Genomic DNA, 14,815 nt, shown 5'->3' with positions numbered 1-14,815 from the left:
AAATTGGCAGTCGATTTTGTCAAGAAAATATTTGCAAATGTTCGTACTATTTATTAGACAGATTGTTGGAAAAAACTACCGCTCAAAATCGAGTTGATTAAGAAATGAATTAAATCAATTTCACTGCGCACAAAGTATGTAGAGAAAGAATTGTTTCGCTGAATTACAAATTTAGTTAGATCTGAAAGTAATTTTGCACTATCAAAATAATTACGCAGGAATTTCAAGCATGATGCTGCAAAAAATTTTAACGTACAGCAATCAATTCGAGCGTCCTCTATAATAATATTAATGGTCCGATAAAATGGATCTGTGAAGTTAGCACGATATTTTCTTAATCTTTCATGGTCACACCTCTTAAACATTTCGCAATGGTCATACCGGTATCTAAAAATTTAGCTATATAGATACAGAATCTGAAAATAATTTTATTGGGATCTATGAAGTTAGCATTTATATTTTCAATTTTTATTTTTTAGTATAAAAAATTTTGAACTTTTTTATTTTTATAAAGAACTGCAGAACACTATATCTATAAAGTGTTATTGGAACTTTCATTATTTTTTTTTATACAATATTAAGAGAATATCGTGCTAACTTCAGATCCCTCTTTATATGGATCTGTGAAGTTAGCACGGTAGTCTCTTAATATGAAAAAAATGACAGTTCTAGTAGTACTTTTCGCTAAATTTTTAGATACTTTAGCAAAATTATTTTTTCCGTGTGTGTATTGTTAAAAAATAGGCAATCTAGAAGGCAGTAGAACAAAGATTAATATATATATTATATATGCTTTAATATAATCTTAATATAGTCTTTCTGTGGTCGAGTGTTTTAATTATTTTTTTTATCGCCAACTTTCCTTCACCAACGAGCCACATATTGCAAAAGGCGAATACTCGTTTCGAACGCTTACAACAGCTTTATATACCGAGATAAAATCACGATTGCGTCCGCTGAATACATTACAATCGGCCGCGACTTAATTTGATGGCGGTACCAAGGATGAAATTAATTTGCGATGACGATCGCAAGATCGGTGATTGTTCCTGCGACGCGTTTCCGAATGGCGACGAGTATGCGAGAAATAAAAATCTAACACTGTTGTTATAAACGGTTCGAAAAGAGAGCTAAGAAGTAGCGAGCGTAGAAATTCTTGTAATTCCGAAAATTTTAATACCCGCATCCTCGACACAGCAAACTCGATTGTTCTTGCGAGTTGATGATGGAATTCGAGACGAAATCGAACGACAATGAATGCGCATAGCACTTCTATATCGCGAATTCGCGATTAACACAGTAAATTAAACGATCTTTTACACAGAATTATTGAAACAAAGGAACGAACAATCAAGCGCTTCTCTTTGATTTTAAACTTTGGATATGTTGAAATATAAATAAGAGACATGTATTTTTATTTGACACTTTTCTCGCATATTAAAGAAGAAAAAAAACTCTTCCTAAAAAAAAAAAAATCGTTTTTCCGTAAATATTGTTTAAACCGTCAACAATATGAAAAAAATATTTTAAATAAAGTGTTGAGTAGTTTCAAGAGTATTTTACAATAAAAAAATATTTAATACAAAATTTATTAAAAACTTTTGGTAAATTATTTTTTATTTAAAAATAAATTTTTTAAAAAATTTCATTATTATAAGATACTCTTGAAACCATTTTGAATGTTTATTTAATACATTTTTTTATATTTTTGATGATTTACATAAGATTCACTCATATGGAAAGCACGTTTATATAACTGAAGGTTATTCGGCCCTGGTTGGAGCGTTCTGGCTGCTAAGTCTGGCTGCCAGCTTCACTCTCATTATAAAGGACGTTCAAACCTATTATTAAAATGTTAAAACTTTTGTAGTCTGCGTAATTATTTTGATGATCCAACTAAATTATTTTCGAATCTGTATCTAGCTAAATTTTTAACTACAACTTCAGCAAAATCGTTCTTTCCATGCAGAAAGAAAAAACCGATTTTTGTAAAAGGAGGATCTAATCCTCTTAACATACAAAGAAAGCACTTAAAACACGTTTTATTTTTGTCAGTATTTTAAAGCTTATTAAAACTGGGAAGAGGGAACATATAGTTGTGGTTCTTTCTGAATTATTCTCAAGGTCATAAAAATGGTCATTTTACAAAAACCCATGTCCAATGATCAACAGACAAAGATGTTTAATTAATAAGAATATATATTTTTGCACTAATGCATAGTTTTATGCATTAATGACACTGTACCTAACATCTTTTCATTTCTGTCAGGATTATAAATATCATATTATGATGAACATTACATATCCTCGGATGTGTGTTTCATAATTAATTTAAATTGATTTAAAAATATTGAATATCGAGATTTTCAACGGAAGCAACTTATCTAAATTCCGTAGAACGCTTAATATAACATTAGATACGTATTCATATCTCTTTTGTAAGAGAACCCCTCCCGCCGCATTATCTGACGTTATCGGAGAGATAATGTCGTGGAAAAAACATTGTAATGTACGATATCAGAAAAGGCCCAATGGCAAGATGGATAGTATCATATTCTTGTACGGTGTATATCGTTCAATGTATACTGTTAAATCTATAATTTAACGTGAGTCGCCACTGCTCCTACTTAATGATATCGTTATTTTATACTAAAACAATAGTTATATTTGATACTATACAGTGTCAATTTGATATTACATAATATCAAATTGACACAGTGTCAATTTTAATTATTTTATATATTTATATTATATATTTAATTGATATAGTGTCAAATTTAACTATCGAAATCAAAATATATAATATATATTTTGGTAAAAAATAATGATATATTTAGTAGGAGCAGTGGCGACTCACGTTAAGTTAAATTTGACACTATAGATTTAACAGTGTATTGTTAATATTGATATCTACTGTCAAATTCTTTGCTTGCAATACAAATGATATTACGACATAAATAATGTTATGATACCAGAGCGTTGCAGCAGTTTTATATTCTCAAGAATCAAGTAAGAGAAATTATATGAATCTAATCAGCGATTCACAGCTTGAAAAAATATCAAGATCATGGAAATTTAAAGTCTTGATAATTTTAATAGGAGATTTTAAAATCTGACGATGACAATAGGATACGCAGCCTGGACATTCGATACGGTTTTTACTCCGCTACACAGAAAGAAAAGATTGGCTGCTGCAGCAAATTAAATGGTAAAATATGGCCTAGCATTTTTAATTGGTTGCAGCAACCAATTTTTGGTTTCGTTAGACAATCGAAATCCTGTACTGACATTGCGGATAGGCTAACGCAACCAAAAATTGGCTGTTGCAGCCAATTAAAAACGCTATGCCATATTTTACCATCTAATTTGCTGCAACAGCCAATCTTTTCTTTCAGTGTAGAGACATAATTTTATATTCTCGACTGCAGATTACAACCCAATCGTGCGCAAATGCGGCAAGTATGAAATCGCGGTGAATCCGGCAATGAACTTTTCTCTCAATGTAGCCACATGCGTAACGAGCAAATCATCCTGAAGAAATTTCTCAGAGTGACTATTCGACCTGTTTTTAATGAAAGCCGGAAGCGCGTATCAATAGCAGCTGTGTTATGTTCCACGTCAGATCGCGCGCTAGGTGTACCCGCCTGCCGGAATACTTTCGTGATTAATTTCTACGATTCCGCCATTGTTTCATCGCCGGTGGCATTAATATTTCTGCGAATTTAGGCGACAATGCGCGATAAAAACGCACGCGGTTTTGACGAGCGAGCGTTTGAGAAAGATCACATCTTATTTAGAAATGCATTTACATAAGGATTTAACAAGCCGTTTTCTTTGTCCCGGAAGGCATTTCCGTGAGAGAGAGAGAGAGAGAGATATTTTGTGCTCGTAACTACACCGGGCGTAACACTGCTTTGCATTGTCTTTCATTGCGGCTCGTTGAAACGTTTCAAAATATATCCCTTTAGAAGGACATTTTAATTGCGAGCATATATAGAGGGTCGGACAATGTAAATTACCTCGATGAAACGAGCCGCGAGGTGAAGAGGCGAGAATTTTTCAACGCACCTCAAACAGGGGAAGCCCCTATATGGTATTATGGTAAAACGTCAGGAAATCCCCGTGAACGATTAGCCGAGAGAGTCCCTTTTTTAAACCCGCGTTGTCAGCGCGATATGCTTTGAGGCGACAAAATATAAAAACTTTCGCGACAAGCGCCTGTGCCAGTTAGGGCGGATACGTAATTATCGGTAATTAGAAGAGTGTATAATCGAACAGCGATATTGTGTTACACTTTTGTTCAATATATACTTAATAGCTTTCTTTCTAATAATCTTTTTCTTTCGTATTATTAGCGTTTATAACGCTACTAAAATACACAAAAAAAAATGTAAAGAATGTACGATAAAATGTATAAGAAATTAACGGTTTGTACTTCATATTAAAAGCATAGCACACAAGTAATGGTATATTTATTTACCCGAGCGTTAATCTGCGCGATGCCATTTTTTGCTACTTAAATATCAGCGTTAGAAAGACTTCCTACGGTAATTACACAGCAACATCCGGTACCGCGCTTAAAGAGATTTTAATAATGATCACCCAACGCGACCAGATTGAACCGAAAGGATTTTCTTATTAAATTATATATCAATCTGGATTCGCGATTATCTCGTAAAAGTTCGAAAAGCGCAAAGGCGCGATCCGATTTCGCAGTTCGAAAAAAAGAAAATAAGTATGTAACGTTAATTTCTTGTACAAGAGCAACGGCCTTGAGACGAACTCTTCCAGCATCCCCCCGACGTCCTTAGAGAGAAAGGACGTCTCTCAAAGGCCTTCCTCGGAGAAAGCCTTTGCCCACTAGATAACCGCACGGAACACTGCACACCGACATAGGAATCACATCACTCTCCCTTCACCGATCTTTTTATCGCAATCTCGAGACCTCGCCGTAGAACTCGCGGCCGGCAACCAACTCTGGCATTCGCGCGCGTCGCGTTTTCTACTGTACGATATTAACCTTTTCCAATCCGTTCTAACCGATCCGGCACCGATCTCCATCTCGGACGGCAAGCCTACACTCGCGCATATGTATATAAAATCGTCCGGGTATTTTATGATTCGAAGTGCCATTTAAATGATACGTTAATAGACTGAACGTGAAGCGAAATCTGACCTGAGTCGCCTATAAAATTCGTATACCAATTTCGTAAGTGTTAAGCAGTAATCTTCTGATACCACAAAGTAAGCTCGGAGGAAATACTCGGGCGAAAATCTTTTTACACGCGCAGAGGCAGTGGGTCGATGGAGTTTCAATTGCATTACTTTCTCATCAATTCTCAACAGATGAACCGCTTGTACGAGAGATGAAGTAACGGAGGGAAGGAGGAAAAAAAAGAAGAAGCCACTAAAGATTTATTCCGTCTAAAGAATGTTTATCTTCGAAACACTTAAAAAATATTTGAATAGAATAATTTACTTGAAAATACATATTCTTGCATTGTGTAACTAAAAAGTAATGCTTTACGTTTTAAATTGTATAATGTTTTCTTTATAGAGTATTTTCCTCAAATAAATAGATAATAATTTTCAATATCCACGAAATTCAAAAACTCTCAGGCCCGATTTTTTAGTGTCTGGTTAACTTGTAGTATTAGACTTAACTTGATAATGTAAAAATATTTTTCTAACTATGGTTAATCACTAAACTAATAATTTACCTAATAACGAATAACTTTTAAATTTACCACTGAAAAACTATCAGTACAGTGATTTAATTATAACTAAAAATGTTTACATTAGTACCAGGTTGAGTGAGGTTATTAAGTCTAAGCGACAAAAGTTAATCAGAAAATGAAAAACCAAGCTCCTCTCGGCATCTCTCTTTTTTTTTTGAACGCATACTGGAATCTCTCTGCAACGAACCAGTACCTCGTCTTGGCGAAGTCGCGTAATTTGTGCAGCGGACTTCGGATTTCACTTGAAATATGTTGCGGCGAGATTATATACGTGCTTCTACAAAGCACGTGTAGTATGTACTTGATGATGAAAGGGACCGGCGACGCGAGGGTGGTATACGTTATACAGGGGCACGATCGGCCGCTTTTATGTGTCATATCCGCGGGATCGTCGAGAGCCGCGGAGACCACCCGAGCGTGCACGGTAATTATTGGCCTGGAATCGCTGCGCCGCTTTCTTCGTGTATAGCGCGACGAAAAGGAAAAGCGGAAGAGGCAGTCGACGATGAGGCGGACGTTTGAAGGAAGTCGAAGAGTCGGATATAACAGCGGGAGAACGGGGATGAAAAAGATAGCTCTATCACGACCGTAAAAGTCTAGATTCCGGACGCTCCTGCTCCGTGAATCATGTGTGCGAAAAAATTCCTCGGTTCGATGCGAAGAAGCATAATTAGTACACGGAAAGAACGGTTATACTGAAGTATCCAAAGATTTTAGCTACAATGAAAACAAAACTAAATTTTAATAAATATTTGTTTTAATAGTTCTAAGTAAATATTTACTAAATGTTTACATTATTTATTTGATTCAACTATAATTTTTTTTATTGAATAAATATTTATTGTAAGTTTACTTTGTACTATTCAAAGAAATATGTATTAAAATACAATAAATTTTATTTTCAGGTTGCTAAAATATTAAAACTTTTTGCAGTATAATTGTTCATTATACTCGAAAGCCCTAATAATTCCCTAGTGAATATCTCCTCATAGATAGTTCCAAAAATGCTCATGACCCATGGGTATATGCCATCTAAAATGGATATATACCCGTTCCAAATCCATTATGAGGAGATTTCCACCAGGGTTTTGATAGTCCAACAAAATTATTTTCCGATTTGTAACTAAATTTTTAGATAGGAATTTCCGAACTTCGGTCCAACCTATAGCGACTTAATTGCGAGAAATACGCGAAATAACTTCTACTTATTTTTCCCCGCAATTCATTTTAATATAATATCGTGAGTTTATGTCCTTGTACCAAAATAAACTCAAATTTGAATTAGCAAATAACGGTCACATCATGATTAATTCTAGAATTTCATTGGTCATAATATAGTCATTAGTCATTCTGTTGAAAGGGAATAAGGGATAACCTTCGGCTTTGTATTTATATTTATGAGGAGCTTTACGTCCACAAAAGATCGAAATGTTAAGATTTTCTCTTCGAGAGTAAAGTTCACTGCAAACTACATCTTTAAGCCCATAAAAGCCATTGTCGTAACGGTTGCATCTTTTTACGATGCTTTTACGCAGTTTTATCGTTTGGAAGTCTCGGACTGGCACAATACTACGACGGTTTACGCGTAAACCTAGTGCCGTAATGTTGCTGGGATAATTCCGCGTTGCCATGACTCCCGGCGAAGTCTATACTCGATACATGAATTCGTAATGATGCTTCTCCGGGAAACTCTACAAATCAATTCACGCTCGCACCAACGGTTTTATGAGGCGGACTCATCATCGATCGTCGCGGATTATTCGCATCATCCAATAACGAATCGCTTTAAGCAGCACGAATTACGCTCTCGTGACGGCAAAACGGCCGTCGATTTCACCATTCTCATCGAAATTCGTTGCCGGTGAAAAGGATACCCCGGGTATACTCGATCACTTCGGGTCGAAAGCGCAACTACGCTCTCGATCGGGAACGTTTCCGGGAGGTGTATCCATTCGGCACTCGGATAACATTACCGTGTCGAGATCGTAAAACCGTTAGAGAATCAACGAGAAACCGCACGCACTTTTCTCGGAAAAGGAACTCATATATTGCAATCGAGATAAATCTAGCCGAAACAAAAAGATACCGCCGTTACTTTGCTTATTATCTAATACGAGTATTATCAGTATCACATGAAAAAAAAAAAACAATTTCGCTTACATACATAGTAAAAAGCATTTCGTATTTATCTTGGAAACGATTCGCTCAAGTCCTTGTTTTGTATTGAATTTCTCAACATATTCGACTAATATATCATATATATATATATATATATATATGTGATTACGGGTAAAATTATTATAGTTCGTGTTAAATTGACATTCAATATCTCTTAGTGTCAAAATAACACAATTTATGAGTAAGTTCGATTTAAGATGAATAAATAAAATATGTATTACCCTGGTAGAAATTTCATGCATTTTTTTAGCAGTTACTAAGTAGTTACACCAATTGCTGTTTAGTAACTGAGAAGGAAAACTACTTAGGATTCCAATCAGGATGTAACGCCTTGCATGCAGTTGCTGCGTACAAAAGTTGCGTAAAACTGAATCCATTTACTGAATAGAAACACAACAATAATATTTATTAAGTTGATTAATAAGCGAGCCAACTGCTCATGAAATGGACAGTTTTATTGGACTAGTAATATTTCATATTTTGTGCATGCTTGCTAATTGTAAAATTTTAAGGTTATGAGAGTCATAATACAGGAAATCTTTTGTGCATAATATATTTTGTACTAAAAATAGCATAATATAATATATATTATAGACCAAAGATTTTCTGCACTATGACTCTTATAACCTTAATATATACCTTACTTGTCTTTTGCTTACTTTTAACCCTAACTGTAGTTGTCATTTCTGTCACAAATTTTGCTCTTATTTCCAAAAATCCTTATTTTCTCTTCTTTTTCCTATGTTTTTTTACGCGTTCACTCATTAAACTTTACACAGTTTTAAAATCTTTTAATATATACTCTCTTTTAACACTTTTAACTTTTATACACCTAACTTTTATCATATGATGCGTGCATTATCAACTGAATTAATATATTACAATATCTTGGAAACAATCAGCCCAAATGTTGTATAAGAAACTCAATAAAACTTTACTCAGTTTTTGTCCAGTTTCTACGTATTATTTTAACTAGTATAATTTAATCTATTAATAACTAGACAATAACTGTGGGCAGTGTCTACGCAAATTGCACAAATTTTTATCAGGAAAACTGCTTCAATGAATAAAATTCTCTGAATAAAACTCTATCAAGTTCTTGTCCATTTCCTACTCAGTATTGATACAACTAATGAGATTACAGTAATATTAGATAGTAACTGGATAGATGTCTGGGAAAACTGCATAGATTTCTATCAGGGTCATTTAACATATCATAAATATTACCAAAAAAATATGCTTCCACGGTTTGCTTATAAACTATCTGTATCTATAACTGTGTTTATATATAAATAATATTTGTGTTATCTTCTCTCATACTCATCTTGCGTTAAATTAACAGATAAATTTAAGTGAACCGTTTGGGACATGTAAAATGTGTTAAATTTAACACAAATTTTCCAATGTAAGATCGCGAGCAAAAAAATATTAGTTTCTCCTTGATTAACTAATTCTCATTCACGTGCGACGATAACTAATGTTAGCAAGGTAATCTTATTGTCATTAAAATATGTCATTAGACGCCGTCAGTGCGTACGTGCGTTTCCGCTCGGAAGGTGTATAGCACAATGGCATTTACGTGACACAATCGTACAGTTGTAGTAGCGTTAATCATCACTACTAATTGACACGTGAATGAATTACGTTCGCGGTTCGCTCACTCAAGTCTTTTCCTTGTCAATTCATTAGGCACTAGGCAATGTGATACGCGATATGCGCGACCTTGAAAGAGAACCAATACTATCACCTTAGTCGCGAACATGTTTTTCGTGACACCTTGCTACGAACGATGCAATTGTATTAGCGCGTGCGTAATTTGAACGCTTTATTACCGAGAGATAAAAGTCTATCAATCGTAAAATAATACGATCACGATAAGAGAGTTATATAGTGATTGCAGAAGCTCTTTCGCACTGCATTCAATAGCTTTTGATCAAATAAACTACCGTTGATCTGTCGATGGATCAGAAATTAAGTAAAGATTAGCTAATGGATTAATCGATACTTACCGTTAATATATTTTGTAACAATATAATTTGATAATATAAATATTTAGATTAGTGATAAATATAGTTTTTTTAAAAAATCCTCTCTCTCTTTTTCAATTTCTCTAAATGTGAGAGACGTCTCATAATGCAAGACGGACTGCCACGGAAATATTGATTTACTATTTCGGGCTTTCATGGAAAGAAACATTCCGAAATTAAACACGAGTGAAATTTAAAATGACATCTTTTCTCTTTTACGTTACGTCTCTTTTACGAATCTGTTTACGAATAATGTTTACGACACGCAATCACCTGTGTTTTTACAAATATTTTATATATTTGTAAAATATATTATTTGTTAAATATATTATACAGCGAGCAAATCCTAATCAGCATCAGAGGGATTACGAGATCAGTTGGACTCTTTCAAGGTTTTCAACGATCGGCTTTGCTTTTTGAAGCGTACCTCCCTCTCTCCCGTCCAAAACCCCAAGTACGACTTTGCACAGACGGCATTCACTTTCACCTCGCATAATTTATTCTATACCAAGCGTAAATTGGAGGCATTTGGCGTATGTAAGTCGCCAATTTAATAGTGCGATTACGAGATGAGACACACGCTCCTTTTTTTTCTCTCTTTCTATCGAGACTACTTTAACGACGCCGATGTATACTTTATGGACGAGGAATGCATCTTGCACGTTAATATCACTCGACTTTCCATTCGCTGCGTTCTATGTCTCCCAGCAGTGCTGAGTATTTTTGTGCGTACAAGAGAGAGATAAAAAAGGGAAAAAAAACGGAGATTCTAAAAAACTTTGATGCAAAACAAACACACGCGAATATTTGAATCGTGATTTATTTTTATAATAAATTTACGTATCGTTCAAATCTACATTGACCTTATAATCTCGCGATAACCTGATTCCTATTTACTACCGTAATCATTCGAGCGTTTCTTGTCTATAAAATTTTGTCATTTTTTTTGTTGTGCACGATGAAAACAACGTAATGTGGTTGTTGTGAAAATCGTTTAATTATGAAAAAACACAGACAAACGGAGAGGAAAAGGAAACCGTCGAAAAAGGTTTTATAATTTGGAAGATTTTTAAGGAGTTCCACAGCATTTTCAGTTTTAGGAAAATCTCTTTACACAAAAGGTTGAAATTTAAATCGCTACTAGCATAGAAATAGTCATTTAAATACAACGAAAAGTAAACATTGGAGACAGGCAGAAAAAGGGGAAAAACTGTACAGAAAGAGAAGAAAGGGTCAGATAAAAACGTCAGGCAAAATCATTACAATGGACGATATTGTACCGATTCTCTAATCGTTACAATAGCCCAGTTTTTCTTTTCAGCTATTTCTTTTGGAAATAGCTTTCTTAAAGTAGGTATTTTAAGTGATTAATGTTTTCAAAGAAATTTCCTTTTAGAACGTTTCCTTTTTAGGCTAAAAATGAAAAACTTGTCCAAGAAACTTCCTCTAAAAATCTCGAACTATAAAATTTTTTGTAGGTTATTTCATTAATAATGTTATGTGTGAAATAACAAAATTATTTTCAATAAAAATAATGCTGAAATATTACTTTTTCAGTGTACAAGATATCTTAAAAAAGAAAAGGTAAAATATTTAAGTTACAAGTAAAGGCCTTGATAAAATATATATACAAAAATAAACTCGATAAAAATATTAATAGCGCAATAACTTTAGAGAATTCCGTATACATTCTAGAATTCGATGTACATTCTATGAATTCTTTTTAGATAAATTAAATAAATAAATGTAAACAGAGGATACGTTTACAGTATCGATCAAATCACTCATTCAATATAATGTTTTCATTCTATTTCTTTAATCTGAATAACAATTCGAGCCATGACACTCCGTTTAGCCTTCAGATTAACAAGATGGGTAATAAAAGAAAGTAAAAAGGGAGAGAGATGGATTTTCTCTCCGCTTATAAAATACATACAAGCGGTCGTTATACAGCCCGGTTCTTTTGGTTCGGGTTATTCGAGTTTCGAGGAACAGCTGTACTTCTTGAGGGGGAACGCCCCTTTTCTTATGGGATACAGCCGACACAGCAGCAAGCCGAACCGGCCCTTGGGAGCATAAGGGATTGAACCTTGTTGCGCTTTTTTAAACGGCCTTTCTCTCTCTCTCTCTCTCTCTCTCTCTCTCTCTCTCTCTGTCTCTCGTTTGTCGCACTTTTAAACTCTTCGTAGGACTGTTCATTCAAATAATGTTCGGTCGCTACTGGCAGACAGAATGTCGGAGCGGGAAAATCTCGGTTCATGAAGATGCTTCACATGTTTAATTCTGTTTGATGTACCATTTATCAGAACAATTTATTACATCTTAAGGAGATAATTCTCAATATCGTCGATGTATTATGGATTAAGGAAAATAGACATCTATTTCGACATGATGACTTCAAGTTCTCGGTTATCTTTCCGTAGATGTTTAATATTAATTAAAATAGATGTTTAATATTAACTGAGATAAATAGATGCAGATGAAATGTTAAAGTCGCTTTGCTATCTGTTAATTTTAGACGTGACGTCAATTGTTATCATTATTGTATCGAAGTAGTTAGTGATTCAATGATCCGAAACGGAGCTGGTAGGGATATTATAGGAACATTAAAATCTCATTACTTAAACGAGTTTGAGGGAACGCACGGCTTCTAAAACCCGCAGAATCTATTCTACGACGGAACTTTCCGCGATCGGTTCGCAGCGCGTAAATAAATATTCATCGCGATAATGCGAAAAGTCGATCTTCGCATCAAGTGTCGTTTTTCCTCGGTTGTCCGTTTGAAAATAGCGGACGGCGAAATTGTTTTACATCGAGATTGTTTTCCGGTTGCTTTACCGGCACGTCGCCGCAACGTATACAACGCGATACGAGTCGAGAGGCGAATTACAAGTCACGTAATAAAAGTAAAACAAAAAGACGAGATATCGACGATACCCGAAGCAGCGAGGTTGCATACGAAATTTCTCGCTATCTCGCGGTCTCGGGGATATAAAGGCACTCGCACATTCAACGACGATATTTTGACGAAGGCACGCCCCACCCGTGCCACGACTCCTCTACTTTCGAATCTCGTCCGGGAGGTTAGAATCAGCTGATGTAAGAATTCGCAATCGCTTTACAACGCTTCATGCTCGTTAGACCGCGTATATTCCTCGGTTTAAAACGCGCGCGGTCAGAAAATCGCCAAGTAAAAATAAAAAGGGCAAACAGAGAAAAAGAGACAGGTATCGCCATTTATTGAACGCTTTAGGAAAACATCCTCTCAAGCGCCAAACAAATCAACAATTGATAAAGCAAATTTTATTATAAGTAATAGAAATCAAATTAACAGTAACAAGAAAAAATAATAACGACTGAAAAACACAGCAAAATATTTGTAACAAAAAACCAATTAATTGATTGATTGAATCGGAATTTATTGGGCTCTGAAATAAAGTCCCCTCAAGCGCTCCGAAATAAAGTCTCCTCCTTGTCAAAAAAACATTATATAAAATACATTACTAGAACAGAGAGACTATAACCGCAAAAAGTATGTTTTTTTAAAATAAAATGATGAAAGAAAATAATATATCGGCAAACGAATATGAGGGTCTCAACTTTCAAAAGAGATGTTGAGACATTCAAGAAACGAAAGACTATCTCTCCTGTTAAACGCAAATTAGTCAACAAATTATCGCATCAAGAGGGTAAAGCATAACAGCGAGTACATCATAATCAAGATAAGAGAGAGAAGGAGAGAGAGAGAGAGAAAGAGCGAGAGACAGAAACCACGTGTTACAATTTTTTTAGGCCCCAGATGATCCGGTCGGCCCGAACCGCCGACACGTCGGGCATTTAACAGTCATTGAGAATTACGGGAGGATAAAAAATGGTAGGAAAATTCGCAGACGAGCGCGTCCAGGAGATTAGCTTGCAGGAATCTCGCCATCTGCAACGCGACGTGACATCGACGTGACGTGACGCTACGCGACGAGATGATTCATCTGTTTTCACGCTCTCGTGGTGGATCCTTGCAAGATCCTCGCGATTATGTCCGAGGAGTATTCGGGAAATTCGGAAAAGAGATTCTCGTATCATCTCTGATGCGTTACAGGCGTACGGGGTGGACTTTTTTTGATTCGGCATGTCTCGTTCTCGCGCTCTCGCGTATTACGTAATTTGCCGTTGTCAAAGCAGTAGACGTGTCGACATCGCGCGCGACTCGCTCGCTTAACTCGCTCGGCGCCGCTGTTACTCCAAAGCCGCAAAGAAAACGGTCGACCACATACCGAGACGGAGGGAAGCGTGTCGAATTTTCGGAGTTTACCGGCCTTCGAGAAAATTCCTCTTGAAACGGATGAAAAAAGGGGAGGAAGAAAAGGAGAAAGAGAGAGCAGCTGTTCGGTAAAGAATCAAGTGGCCCTCTCTCGAACGTGATCTTGGAGAACGGATTGCGAGGAGAGACAGAGATGAGAGAGAGAAAGAGAAAGAGAGAGGGAGAGACATATGGAGGAGGGAGCGGAGCAATAATTAAAGAGAGGAGAAGCTACCGAGAGGGGGGAGGGAGAACCGAGCCCGTCGAAGACGTCTTCCCAGGCGTCGGCGACGGGAAGACGTCGTCGCGACGAAATTTCGCACGAAATATGGCGAGCAAGCAACACGACACGATCGGTGTCTCTCGCCAAGACTCTTATTCTCTCTCCTTGGCACGATATTACGACACACGTACGCAAACACGCGCGCGCGCATACCCGCCACTGTTTCTCGCGGTGACACGCACGCACACACGCACGTACTTACACACGTATGTATGCGCACCGCGCGCTCACATATATACGCACACGCGCGCGGCGAGCTCGCGCGCACGCGCGCGCGAGTGCGACGATCCTA

At 36.2% G+C, this 14,815-nt stretch overlaps 1 protein-coding gene across 1 annotated transcript in view; it reads right to left on the bottom strand.

Annotated features, from left to right (window-relative positions):
• Positions 1–14,815, bottom strand: part of Su(Tpl) (Suppressor of Triplolethal) — a 96,686-nt gene that overhangs the window by 80,676 nt on the left and 1,195 nt on the right.

This window comes from Mycetomoellerius zeteki, unplaced genomic scaffold, assembly GCF_001594055.1.
Source record: "Mycetomoellerius zeteki isolate Tzet28-1 unplaced genomic scaffold, Tzet1.0 scaffold106, whole genome shotgun sequence".
Taxonomy (NCBI): Eukaryota; Metazoa; Arthropoda; class Insecta; order Hymenoptera; family Formicidae; genus Mycetomoellerius; species Mycetomoellerius zeteki.
The sequence above is the reverse complement of the archived record's forward strand: the minus strand, read 5'-3'. Positions and strand labels throughout refer to the sequence as shown.